The sequence below is a fragment of the Symphalangus syndactylus genome, chromosome X (assembly GCF_028878055.3).
Source record: "Symphalangus syndactylus isolate Jambi chromosome X, NHGRI_mSymSyn1-v2.1_pri, whole genome shotgun sequence".
Classification (NCBI taxonomy): domain Eukaryota; kingdom Metazoa; phylum Chordata; class Mammalia; order Primates; family Hylobatidae; genus Symphalangus; species Symphalangus syndactylus.
Window position 1 is genome coordinate 128080450 of NC_072447.2, and position 14171 is coordinate 128094620.

At 36.2% G+C, this 14171-nt stretch overlaps 1 protein-coding gene across 2 annotated transcripts in view; it reads right to left on the minus strand.

Annotated features, from left to right (window-relative positions):
- TENM1 (teneurin transmembrane protein 1) overlaps window positions 1–14171 on the minus strand; it is an 815747-nt gene that overhangs the window by 356096 nt on the left and 445480 nt on the right. The gene's annotated exons all lie outside the window — the stretch shown is intronic.

Consider the following 14171-nt stretch of genomic DNA (forward strand, 5'->3'; position numbering starts at 1 on the left):
AGAAGTGAGCTGATTTCCATCAGTTGCAAAATTCTCACTTCAGAAAATGCTAGTGAAAAGCACAAATTTGTTGCAAGGAAAATCATTTGGCACTTCAAATAAAAATATAAGGCCACCTTCTGGCTTACCTCAGGAAAGGATGTGAGCTTGCCTATACAGGAGCAAATCCATATTTTAGAAAAACAGCTCACGAGTGTGTCACTTGGCTGTGTGAAACTAATCTCTTTGCCGGCCCCCCAACTTAGAGTGCTACTTGTAAAAGGTAGGCTAAAAGGAGTTTGTTCAAGTTGTTATACATATTTCCATGGTCATGCAAAGCACAGTCTGCACCTTTTTCCCTTTGCCACACCTTTCTTGGAGCTCTGTCATGTTAGCGGCAGCTTAGGCAGCAGGGAAACAGATTTTTTTTCTGCTTGTTTGCAGAGGGGCAGCCTGGGCAGCCTTGTTTTCCTGGCAGGCACATGTAAAGACTGTGAGTTAGAATTTGGCCCATGAGAAATACCTCAATTAAACCCCTTTAAAAAGAAATCACTATCGTAGCTGATAGCCACCTCTCTTCCACAGGAGAAACATAATAGATGTCAAGTGATTTCTTGTAACACCAGCACGTTCTGGATAAACTTTGTGGACAGCATGGCTTTGTCCCACCTCCCAAATGACTGAGAGTTGAAAAGCAGAAAAACGCCAGAGGCTTTCGATGCCCAGCAAAGGGCTCAGCTGGTTTGTGCTGAGGCCCACTTTGCAGTGGCTGATCACAGAAAAAAAAAAAATCACTTCTTTCAATCTTTTTACTTCAAACTTGAATTTTAAAGACACTGGCACGGTTTTTTATTTTTAAAAATGGTATTACTCTCCCAAGAGCATGACAAATTCTTGGCTGTATTTTCCAGCACAGGTGGCTCTCCCTTTAAATAAACTCACTATATGAAAATCTGAATTGTACAAGAGATAGATAGAGAAGGGAGTGGTGATCATTCATTTTATAAAAAAGATTCCTTTAGATGGTCAGCTATCCTTGTATATTTTAAAAGAACTAAAATGCTTCATGAATTTCCTAAATCACCCCCATTATTCCAGGCCCAGCTCAAATCCCATATCCACTAAAAAATATCATCACAAATACTTAACATCTCATTAACTTTTTTTAAACCTCTGGGCTCATACTCATAACCATAACTAGCAGTGTGCTTTCCATTTTGGGGGCTCAAAGAAGCACAGAATGTTGAAACCCAAAGGACTTTGGAGATGCTTTCATTTTGCAAACGAGAAAACAGGTCCAGGGATACTTGGCAAGTTAGTGGCATGGCCAGGACTAGAACTCACATCTCCTGACTCTCTGGCTAATGCTCCATTCCCTGTATTGCAGATCTCTGTAATATGAGTTCTCTTTTCCTTCATAAGATTTAGAGACAAAGAATTGTCCACATTTTCTTGATTTTTCACTTAGGTTTACTATGTCTGCTTCTCTCTTTGACCATGACTCCTTAAATGTAGAAAGGAAGGCAGTGTGGTGTAATGGTATGCAACACAGTACAGTGGAAAGAGGAGAGGGCTTGGACTGGGATGCATGGCAAATCTGGGTTTAAGTTCTGCCTCTACCCTTTAGAAGCTTTAACCCCTCATTTGTAAAATAAGGATAATAATAATAATCCCTTTTTCTAACAATTAAATTTAATTCATGTAAAATGTGCTTGAACATGCATTTTATTGACTATTTGTTTATTGAATGTAATAAAAGTATAAAAATATAAAACTATAAGACTGGAAGAAATCGTAGGGATCACCTAGTTAAGCTTGCCTCTCTCCACTTGCCATTTTACAGATGAGAAACCCAAGACCCAAAGAGGTGAACTGACTTGCTCAAGGTCATTCAACTTGTATACTTTTTCCTGCCCATGCCAGATGATTTCTTTACTCTTCTTCTGTACGTGCTTTTGTAAATTAAGTGACATTTTAACAGATAGACTGAACTTAAAACTCTCCCCCACCCCCACGGGTTATGTTATCTGAAATCCCAGTACTCTGCCCAGCACTCTTTCCATTATGCTATTTTGGAACATAAACATGAGTCTCTTCTATGACTTTAACATTTACTGTTTTTGCCATAAATTTGATCCCTGAGTTGGCAATATTAGAGCATCCCCATCATATCCTATGTGTTTTGTCTTTTCTCCCAAAATAGACTGCATATTTCTTAGAATAAGGTTTCCTTCTACTTCTCCTGTATGCTGTATGACATTGAGCAAAGTACTGGGTACAGAGCAAAATCTCCAAAATCTTTTGCTAATAGAAGAGGGTTTGACTGGATCATGGGGCCCAGATAACCACCTTCTGTGTTCCCTTTGGCTCTCATTCTGATGTAGCCACTGGCTATTCAATTGACAGAGAAGTAGGCTTTCCCCTTGAAGATCTTAGTGGAATGCCTCCCAGAGCCATGACAAAGGACAATGATACTCTGAAGATGGTGCTTAAAATGATGCCCCTTCATGATGTGAAAAAAGCACCAGTGACACACTACAGATCTACTGTCTAATGCCACGTGTGGGAGGGCACTTAATGACCCGAGGGAAGGGAGGCAAAAGGTGGGAGTCCAAGAGTAGAAGAAAAAGAGGAGTCAATTTGACGTCTTGTGCTCAGAACCCCTCTAAACAACATGCATGACATTTACTAGCTTAATCAGTAGGGGTTTCTGTCAGCACAGTTGTGCAAGAGAAAGGGCTTCTCTTCAGTACAGTTGTTCAAAAGAAAAAGAATATCTCATTGACATCTAGATTTATTGCCTGCTAGATTACCTCAAAATCTTTGCAACTCTATTATGAAAAATGATAAAAATTTTACTTCATTGAAAAGTGCAATCACAGTATTATTATAACATTTCTGCTGCAGGTAGAACGGCTTTGTCTAGTCATTTAGATTATCTATGTATAATGCATATCCATATATGGATATTTTGATTTTCATCTATTTTACTGTGTATTTTTATTTCCACATTTCAAATATGTGGAGGTTTCCCTACTAGTTCATATTGTCTTTAAACGCTTTCACAATATTGGATTGTTGCACTGAGTGGAATACATCCAGACCTTAAGCCTTTATGAAATGCAAATGATCTCATTCATTCTTTTTTTCACCTCTGGAAAAAGATGGGGAATGCACTTGTTCCCTCCCAAATGAAGTAATTTAATCCTTGGGCTCCATGAAATGGGATTTCCCAACATTAAACACTAATGAAAAATACATTAGTGTTCAGTGTCAGGAGCTCTAGAACACCAATTCTAGGGGTTTGAGAGTCACATACACTCACTTCCAAATGTATCTGGCAACCATACACTTCTGTGCCCGAGAGAGAGGAAGGGAGAAGTGGGGAGTGGTGATTATGCAAATGTAGATATCCAGACATACTTACAAAGCTTTCTGAAAATAAATTAAGTTTTCAAATGGAAAGGTCGAATTCACATAATATACTTGGATAGTAGCCAGTTTCAGGTTAGAGGTCCTAAAATAACTTGGTAAGATAATTTCTCAGGAGCAAAATTCCTCCAAACTGTAGATCTGAGAACTTTTAAGTGTGGCAGAGCTACTAAAAGAAGTATAAGCCTTCAGAAACAACATTGCCTCCGTCTCCAAAAGGTAAGTGCAAGAAGAAACGTGTCACGCATAGTTTTTTTTTTCCTTTTCTTCTCTTTTTGCCAATAAACCTTATTTTGGATAATGTGTTAGAGAAAGTTTTCACAAGAAATTAGAGTATCTCTGTGGCAACTTATCAGAGTGTCTATCAGGGTGTTTTGTCCCTTACATTTCATTAACATATACAGTCAGTCCTGCTACAAGACAAAGCATGCATTTCTGCAATTCACTGCACTATGCAAAATCACACATAACCAAAGGGTTATGGAAAAAATGATGTTAGGGATGCAACAGTCAAAAACATAATCAATGACACATTAAAAAAAAGGAACCTAATAAGAATGACAGCACAGTTTTTCATATATTAATGGTTAAGGGATACACGAATGCCATACCAAATATGACACTTTATCTTGTGAAAGTGGGTGTCAGAAGAGTTGCAAATTGTGAGTTATTGTGAAGTGGTGAAAAGGAAAGTTATCTGATTAGGACGGAAACTTCTAAATACCAGATGTGGATGGGACAGGCTCCTATCCACATGTGGTGAGCTGAAATAGCTGATGGATATTTCAGGTATATACATGTGCCCATTTTGTGTATTCTTATGCAGTTCATTCTGCTGTATGCAGTTTTCTGCATTCATCTAGTGCTTTTAACAGATGGAATTGCGCATATGCAAACGCAAAATTTGTCTTAAGTTCAGACTGTTCTCAAACATCCCAATAGCAAAGGAAAAAATTAACCTTCATAAAACAAGCACTGTAGCAGCACTGGCTGTATATGCAAAATAATTTTCGGTAGGTATTAAAAATAAATATTGTCAGTATTACAGTAATGCCAAATAGACAATTTTTCTTGAAAAATTTGACAAAAGTAGATACATGGCTAGCTTTTCTGAAATCCATGTACTAAATTGATCATTCTTTTCTTTAGTGACACTGTGACAATATCTTCCCTAAATATGTTTTTTTCCAAGGTTACTATGCAGTGTACGTTGCCAAAAGGGGCACATATATTCCTATAGCTCTAGAAAAAGGTCACAGAGAGTCAGAAATCATGTCTGTACTTCCTGGTCTTAGTATGTGTTTCATTATCTCCTTGGCGAAGGGGAAGGGTAGCTCCACAATTCTTTATCTACAACTATGGAATGAAAGAATCTCCGAAAAATGACTTTGTTTTCCCCTAACTCACTGGGGGGCAAAACCTGACCTGAAATGCTTTGAGGATATTTATGGTCTTTACTTATCTAATTTCATAAATTTTGGTGGCAAAGCCTGACCTGAAGTGATATGAGGATATTTATAGTCTTCATTTATTTATCTCATTTTGTGAATTTTCATACACTTAGCTATGAAAGTATTAATGCATTTTATTAAGGGGTGCTGGCCCATACCTCACTCTGGGTGAGGGTATATATAGTATATAGTAAATGTACAGCAGCACCTTTGTAAAATTTGAAAAATTCTAAATTCTGAAAAAAGTGGACCCCAAAGGTTTTGGATAAGGGATTATGGGCCTGTATTAGTATTTAACCACCTTCCTGAGCTCTTATGAGGCAATATTAATTAATGCCTCTGAAGACCATATAATCTACATGTGCAAAGAACATCAGGGCACCAAGAGTTATTGCCATACTACTTATGTCAAATCTCTCAAGGCCAATTAGAAGTCTTTGGTTCCTGAGGTTGCTTTTCTGAGCTGCTCTCCCCTTCTAGGCAGGAGTAGGGGGTAAAAGGAAACCGGCTTAAAAGAAAGAGAAGATATTTTCTTATTAATATTAACTATTACTACTAACTCAAAATGTATGTTACTACTTAATGGTATTTTACCTGTCACAAAGAGCTTTTGTAACTTGTGAGCAGATAGTTTCAAGATTTGCATGTTATGACTAATATCCATTAACTTCATAGTGCTCAGTGATCATCAAATTAGACTTAGGTGTATCTGGCTGTTCTGTTCTCAACCTCGTAATTATCATTAGGGGCTCAAAGAATAAAAAGGTAAGAAAACTGGTTTTCAGAAGAAAATAAACAATACAGTTTATCACTTTTCTGGCTCAAATAATACTGCTTTAATATTAATATACCAACATCCTTTATTAAAAGCAGATTTATCAGTTAACCAAACCATTGGATTGAGAATGGAAATAAAGCCCATTTGATAGGTAATGCTTAATAAATACTTATGTACAAATGGGCATGTGCATGAGTGAGGCACAGACAACAACAGAAAGAGTCAGAAGGAGAGAGAAATAGAGTGGAGATATCACAACTAAAGCAGATGACCGAAGGAGAACAGTCACAGAGGCTCTTGGGGGAAATCTAACAATAAATTACAATGTTTTCTAGTTTCCATGGGCTCAACCTCGTTCTGGATTACTGCATTCTGCATGGCTTCCACAGCCCTGGATACTATTTACTGTTTTTCAGATTGCCAAGGACATCCCTTTGAGAACTTTGAATGGCCCTCTCACTAAGCCAACAGGTTAAGATATAGAATGCTGTGTTAATTTCTGTCAGTTAGGTTGATCTTTGTTACAATCACTGGAAATAAAGGTCAACAATAAAGCACCTACGATCCTTTGACATGTTTGTGCTGAAATTCATATTTATATTTTAGTCTCTCTATAAGCTGATACTCATCTTTAGAGGGAGTGCTGGTCTACATCCAGAAAGTCCAAATTTTCTACTTTCTAGTTTAATTAATCTCTTTTCCTGTTCTCCAATTTGTTGTGCAAGCATATAAATTAGTCAAAGATCCACAAAGCAGCCATCCCCCAGCCCATTTCTTCCTGTCTCTGTTATAGAGGGAATCCAACTGTGCTGTACACTGTATTGGCTTTACATAGTACAATCAGCCAACCTCAGGCATAATACTCAATATTCCTGCCAATAAGTGGCTGGTTTGTTAACTCAGTCAACTCTGGGACACAGGTTAAGTCAAACAATCCAGGACTTTACAATCAAGAAAAAAAGAGAGGGCTGTGGTAAATGCCATTTTGTTTAAATTATTGTAGTAATTGCTCAAACTACCTAATTTTCTTGGTTGTGAAAATACAAGATGGATACATCTCTGCTAATATTTGCAGAGTAGTTTGGTAATGTTAAAAAAAAAAAAAGAAAAATGAAGCCAATATATTTGTTATCTTAGAAAATTGTCATTTTTCTAAGTAGAGTGGTAAAGAGCTCTACTTTATGGTACAATTTGGAATTTTAAATGTCAATATTTAAACATTAGTATACGGTATTAGTTAGCAATTAAAATTAGTGGTTGGCCAAAGCCTTTTCACTATAGCCTTGAAACAAACTGTTATCTGTTATGTACCATGAAACATGAAATAGATAATTGCCCTGTTTTATCTTATGTTGACAATGATATTGTGGCTTCTGTTATTAGCCAGTGAAGTATATCAAAAAGAAAATATAAAAAAGTAATGATCCTTTAAAATTTCATATTTAGTTTATACTCAAACTAAAGTTTTATGTAGGTATTTCAATTATTTTCAATCTTCAAGTTCATTATTTATTTGCAGGTAGGTAATGGAGGGTTATGAATTAATTGACAGTGCATCATTTAATGAATTAGCTAATAAGAGGTATCCTGAACATTTATAAAGTTTTCATTTTCAGGGCTTTATTTTTATTACAGTGTTATAAATGGTCACCCTGTATTTGTTCAAAAGGCAAAGAATGCAGATCGTTCCAATGTTGTTTATAAAGATAGAACGCAATGTTTGAAGCACAAATCAGGAAAACATTACAACTGTGTCTGAAGTTTCAAGAAAAATATTTTTCAAGCTATCATATGTTAAATAGTGAGGGCACGCTATATTAAGAATAAACAAAAAAAGCAAAAGGCAAAAATTCTAGAGTATAAAAAAGCATAGAGGCTAGGGAAGCCTCGGAAAGGTTTCACCCTTGTCCAAATTTTTCAAATAAAGGCTGAAGAAAATATTCTCATAACCATCGTTGTCTGGTTATTTGGCAAGAAAGATCCCCTGTGCTCCACAGTTCCTCTCCACCAGCACAACTTAAGAACAAAGGGCACTCATGGACACCTAATGGAGTGATGGAGAGGAACCCTGGCATCTGTAATTGGGAGCTAAACAAGTACATAGCCCTCATCTGGGACAACCGGAAGAGATGGCACTATTATAGCAGTATTCACAAGACCCAGGGGATTCTCAAATTTCACTCACGTTTTGGCCCTTTGCTCCAGTTCAGCAATGCTCAGCTATAGGATCAAAACAGGCCAATGTTTTGCGGTCACCTGTTGCTACAATAGAGGACTGAAATTCACAAATGATTTATTTTTAAAAAGTGAAGATGAGTGGATTCAGGGTGATGCCTCTAATAGTGCCACTCTCACTGAGTTGCATTTGGATGTGCTTTCTTGGATGGGAGAGAAAGGGGTTGGGGTTACAGCTAGTGATAGGAATTGGGTACAACTCCGATCTTATAAGCAATTGTAATAGGTGATTTTCGTATCCATATGCTTGTAAAGTGATTCTACTCATATCATGGGAGGGACGAAGATTTGCTTATCTTTCCCCTCTGAACAACAGCAACAAAAAGGAAATAGGAAGGATTAAAAAAAGAAGTCCTGGTATTCTCATATGAGTAACATGTACATGTTATTCAAATATGTCGGGGCCAAAACATTTTTTTTTTTCAGAATTATGATCTTAGTGATTGCTGGTAGAACAGTACTGGCTGCCACCAATCTTTCTGTCTGACATCTAATGGGCTACTGAGGGAGCCTCCTAAGAGGTATGAGCAGGAAAATAACAATTCTGTAGGAAGGAGAGAGCAAGTTTTATTTCCCCTCTTGCATTCAAGCTATGCATATACTTGTCTTGTATCAGGATCTGAGTCTGAATCATCTTTGTATCTCCCACATATAACCCATAATTTTATTCAATACAAGTTTATTATTTTGCTCATTTACAAATTTGATTAATTTGAGTGAATTCAAAAATTTAAAGTTTGAATTCAATCAAGTTTTATTTTATAAAAAAGTTATAGCAACCATGGTGGGTGAGAGTGTTTTATGATGCCAAATAACTTATTTGATTGAATTATTCACATTCCTAACAGCTGTTTTGGCATTGTGTGGGCACAGCCTGTATCTGAAAAGTTTTCTGCTTGAAATGTTCATTGATTGATTCATTATCACAAATTTTCGTCTTCTTGTTTTTCAACATGGCATTTTAGCGAAATGTTAAATAGAGCTATTTTTGGGAGTTATGCCAAAATTACAACCTATTACTAAGCCTATCTTATAAACTTTGCTTATGCTAAGCTATGCATATTTAAGTCATTTTATTTTTCCTTCAAAATCTGATTCATTCTCTCAATTACATTACTGCTTATCTCCCTGGATTCACTCCAATTTAACTAGGTCTTTATGGTTCCCCAAACAAAATGCAACATTCTGGATGAACATCACCCAGAATACAAAAAAGTTATCTGATAAATTCTTTTGTAATGATGTCTTTTCACATGTAGCCTCAAACTATGTATAGATTGCACTTGAGACTTCATTAACTAGAATATGGCTAATGAAGTTGTGAGAAAGCAGCTCAATTAGGAAATATACTGATCTATTGATACAGATGTGTCTGCTAGTAGATCAAGTGAAATGTCTATCAAAATAAGCAAATTAGGCCGGGTGCAGTGGCTCAGGCCTGTAATCCCAGCACTTTAAGAGGCTGAGGCAGGTGGATCACCTGAGGTCAGGAGTTCGAGACCAGCCTGCCAACATGGTGAAAACGAACTACTAAATTATGAAATTTAGTAATTTTGTACAAAAAAATACAAAATTAGCTGGGCATAGTGGCACGTTCCTGTAGTCCTAGCTACTCGGGAGACTGAGGCAGGAGAATCGCTTGAACCTAGGAGGCAGAGGTTGCAGACAGCCGAGATCACACCACTGCACTCCAGCCTGGGTGACACAGCAAGACTCTATTTCAATAAATAAATAAATAAAATAAAAAATAATAAAAAAGCAAATTAGGTGGAATCCGCTAATATGATATTAGAATGAATTGAACAACACTGAATGCAGGTACTCCCCTCCAGTGAAATGAACACAATGCATAGATGCCTTAGGAAAATGAAAAAAATTAGCTTATCTCAAGGGGAAGAGAGTCAGCTTGCATAAACAGAAGAAGAAAATGAGAACACATGTTAATGAAGCTATGAATATATGAGACTGCAGTAGTAAATATAGTTGGAAATCTTAGAAATTAAGAAACGGTTTCATAGGTAGTGACTGATAAATATGTCCTTTAAGCAAGTATTGGGTTAGTGCAAAACTAATTGCGGTTTGGCATGGAAAGTGATGGCAAAAACCTCAATTACTTTTGCACCAACCTATCTCTTAAGCAATTTAGTTCTTCATTAAGCTCATTCAAGTAAGTTTTTCAAAAGGTACTCGTGTACCTTGTGAAAATACATATGTATGATAGGTCTGTATGATAGGTGAGATGCTGAGAGGGACAGTGGATTAAACATACATTACTTATGTGAAACAGTTTCTCCAAGAGACTTCTTGTAGTGCCTGAAGTCAGTGAATGAGTGCACCGACGCTCCTTTCTGTGTATTAACACTGGAGGTCTGGACCAGACCAGACCACAGAGTGTGATCTGGGTTCCTGGATGGGAATGATGACAACCTGGATTTGATTCAAGTTTGCTTTTACTTTTCTTGACTCCCAAATGGCAAATAAGTACCACAAAGGATAGAAATAAAATTAAAATGCAAGCATGTATACGTGGTTCCCTTTTGCTTCCCCTGTACTTCATGGAGACAAGCCCTCATTTTCTGGTTTTGGTAGCCCACACAGAGTGAGCTGTCTCTCCCTCAGGGTAAAAGAACATAGTACTGTGGAATTGCTCTGTTTTATGCTCCTGGTCTCATCAGCATTTGGAAACTGCTTATGTAAAGCATAATTCTGTTACTCAGGAAGCCATGTCACTTAGGCTTACTGACCAGCTCCCTGATCTTCAAATTCTTGCCCTGGCAGCACTAGGGCAATTTCCTCTTTTCTGTACTTACAGTACAGGGCTTAGATGTTTCCCATTCTGGGTAGTTTTGAACATTGTTTATCACAGGGCTTTCTAGTGATAAACACACAAAGTGGGTTGCATGTCAAGGTATACAGATATATATATATCTATATATTTAAATTTTATTGTTCTGTGTACAGAATAAAAGGTCAAGTGCTGTCTACTACTGAACTATACTTTTCTTTAAAGTAGGGCTCCTCCTACTTATAACTTACAAAATAAATGATGAGGAAGCCAAAGAAAAGGAGAAATTAACCTAAACATTTAGGGAACACCTTATATTTAGCAGTAGAAGACAAAGAGGAGAGTGTCTTAGTTTCATTTGTTTGTTTTCAATAAGGTGAATCAAGTGTAGAGTACTTTCTCTGCTACTAATTTACTTACTTAGAGATATCATCTGTATATAACTTGTTTAAATTAGTAAGTACATCATAACATTTTTGAATGACACAACGGTTAAGTTACAGATATTAGAATCAGACCTATGTCGGTTTAAATCACAGCTCTGTCATTTACCATCAGTTTGCTATAAACCTTTTCAAGCCTTTGTTTCTTCATCTGTAAAATAAGGATAGCAATAAGCATCTCAATGTTTTTTGTGAGAATTAAATGAGGTAATGTGTACAAAACACTTAGCAGAGTGCTTGGCACATAGTAAGCACTAAATAATATTATTAAATGAATGATCAATTATTGAGCCCAATGAAATTTATAAAATCAGGTGCCATCTAGTAAGTAGCCTAAGAGGATAACCTACTTGACTCCAAGACACCTGATTACTTAAAACTTCTGCATTATAGTTGAATTTTTTTTCACAATTTTCAGTTTTCTTATTTTCTTCTAAAAGTTCTAAGAAGCTATTATCGAAGTCATGAGTCAATATAAGAACAGCTGACACCTATCTTTTCCTCTTCCTCCAAGCCACACCAAACACTCTGTATGATTAGCTTCTTTATTATGCTGCAAGTTTCTTTCACTTCAGATAATAGTCTCTATTTCATGATTTTTAGTTAAGTACTCTGACTGTGTTCACTTGCATTTTCCTCTATACTAAAATGATTTGGGGGTATACATGCATTTCTAAAGTATCCATTGCAATAACACCTTGGGACTCAGACATTAGAGCAAAGGATGTGAAGAAGAGCCATTTCCATGAATACAACATTAGTGCTTTGTATTTATGAAGCACCTTTCATCTGCATCTTTCAAAGACTTTCACAAATATTATCTGATGCTTTATTCACTGGGCCAAGCTGCAAGCAAAACTGTCTTTCGAATAATTCCCTCACAGTATGTCAAACCCCATGAGGGAAGGAGTTGTGGATAACTGTTTGAAGCGTAGGAATGCTCAGAAACATTTTTAAATAGTATATACAAAAATACCACCTAACAAATGATGACTACTATTTAGAAATGTGGTGCTCTGTAGGTATACCGTTCATAGCAAATAAACAGGAACTTTATCATATTGGCATTAAGACCAACATCCACATTATAAACGAAAGCTATCTGATCAATTTCGTAACTGTGTATCAACCTAATTTGGGACATATGACTTGCCTCATAGTATATCCAAATATATTTATTAAAGCATTGCATATCAATTATAGTATATGTAAAGAGCATGGGTACCAGACCAGGATTGTATGTCAAATACTTAGCATAGTGCCTGGTACATGTGACACATTGAGTTAATGTTAGTTACTAATATAATTATTATTGTAATTATTTCCAGTATGAATTTAGATTACCAAACCAATTTTCTTTCAAAGAATTCAGTGATAACTTACGTATATTCACATTTGTTGCTGTTGCTGCTACTGCTACAACTATTACGTCTTTTCCTTATGCCTGTTAGGATATATACTTGCAAAGTAGGAAGCAAAGAAAAACATGTCCCCTTCCTCTGTTAGAACAGTAGCCCAAGATGGGGAGACGTGAGGCTACACAGATGTTAAGGCCTCTTCCCACCTTCCAGCTGAAACCATTTACACAGGGTCTTGTTGTCATGAAGACTATGGCTGTGGGTACGCCATTAAAACATGTGGCTAACCATTTCTGGGGGGAAGACAGAATCAAACTAGAGACTTTTATAACCCAAATGAAATAAGTGACCTACAAAGTTTTAGTAAATTGCATTGGTACCATGACAAAAATAACATTAATTTAGACACACTCACTGTGGAGATATCACAAGTTTCATTTACTCCTTTTTAGTGCTTTTATTTTTGGCCCTCTAGTCTCTCTTATTTTACCTTCTTGTTCACATAACTGGTATGCTGTGAAAATGGACTATTTGAAAAAAAAGTCATTATTGTTAAGAATGTGTAATTTTTAAAGTTTTCTGAGGCTATAAATAACTTCCACTGCCTTGAAGAAAACACCGTGTTTCAACATTCATATGCTGTGTCCATTTTAGAGATAGAGAATATGAGTCTGAGAGATGTGGAGAATCTAGTGCAAGGCCTTGGGTACCATAGTATTGCACTGACTCCATTTGTTGCCACTCAGCCATCTCTCCTGGCCTTCAAAACAAACCACACCAACTGTGCTTATACCACTCTAGTCATTCCTCTTTATTGCAACCAATTAATATAAAATGCTGAGTCTGAACAGCTATGTAATAACATAATGAAATCCATGTAGTGGGTTATTTTATTTGTAGGTCCAATTCAATATGCTCAAGCACACATCATTAAATGTTTCCTTTTGAGTAGCAAATATCTTCATTTCAATAGCACCTACGTAATTTATGTAATCTATGGTAACAGTTTTTAGCTTATTTGGTGTGTCATTTTATCCCAAGTTGATGCTGAAAATATCAGAAGAGACTGCTTGATGGGCTTGCTTTAAAAAGACAACTGAGCAATTTATGTATGCTGTTTTTCTTCCTGCACATTAAAGTTTAACCACATTTGCTAATGAAATGTTATGTACCTAAAATAAATTCTTATTTAATACAATAACTGGCATTCATGATGACCATTTCTCTACTACGGGAAGTACCAAATTGGCTTCAAATAAATGCTATTACAATAAAAAGAATTATCTTAAACTATGAGTCACATGTAGGTATTTTCCTTCTCTAAATACATGTTAGATTACAACAATAGATAATTATGAGGATAGTTTAGGGTTATGGTAATTCAACTAGCAACTCCAGAAATAGTATCGCTACATATGTCACTCAGTATAATAGGTCTAATGGTTGGCTATATTAAATAAATACATAGTGTAGCACTTCATAGAGATGCCAAAATCTAAAGTCTTAAAATTCGAGGGATACTAGAGAGCTGGCTTGTTAAAAAATGTGAATTGAATGTTATTTTATATTTTATGGATTTGGGAAACTTCTTACACATAAATTATTGTATTCTTCATAATACAACATACTAATACACTCAATTTGTATAACAGCTCCATTTGAAAGAACTGAAAATGTAAGACAAACAAACAAAAGCATTCGAATTCCCTA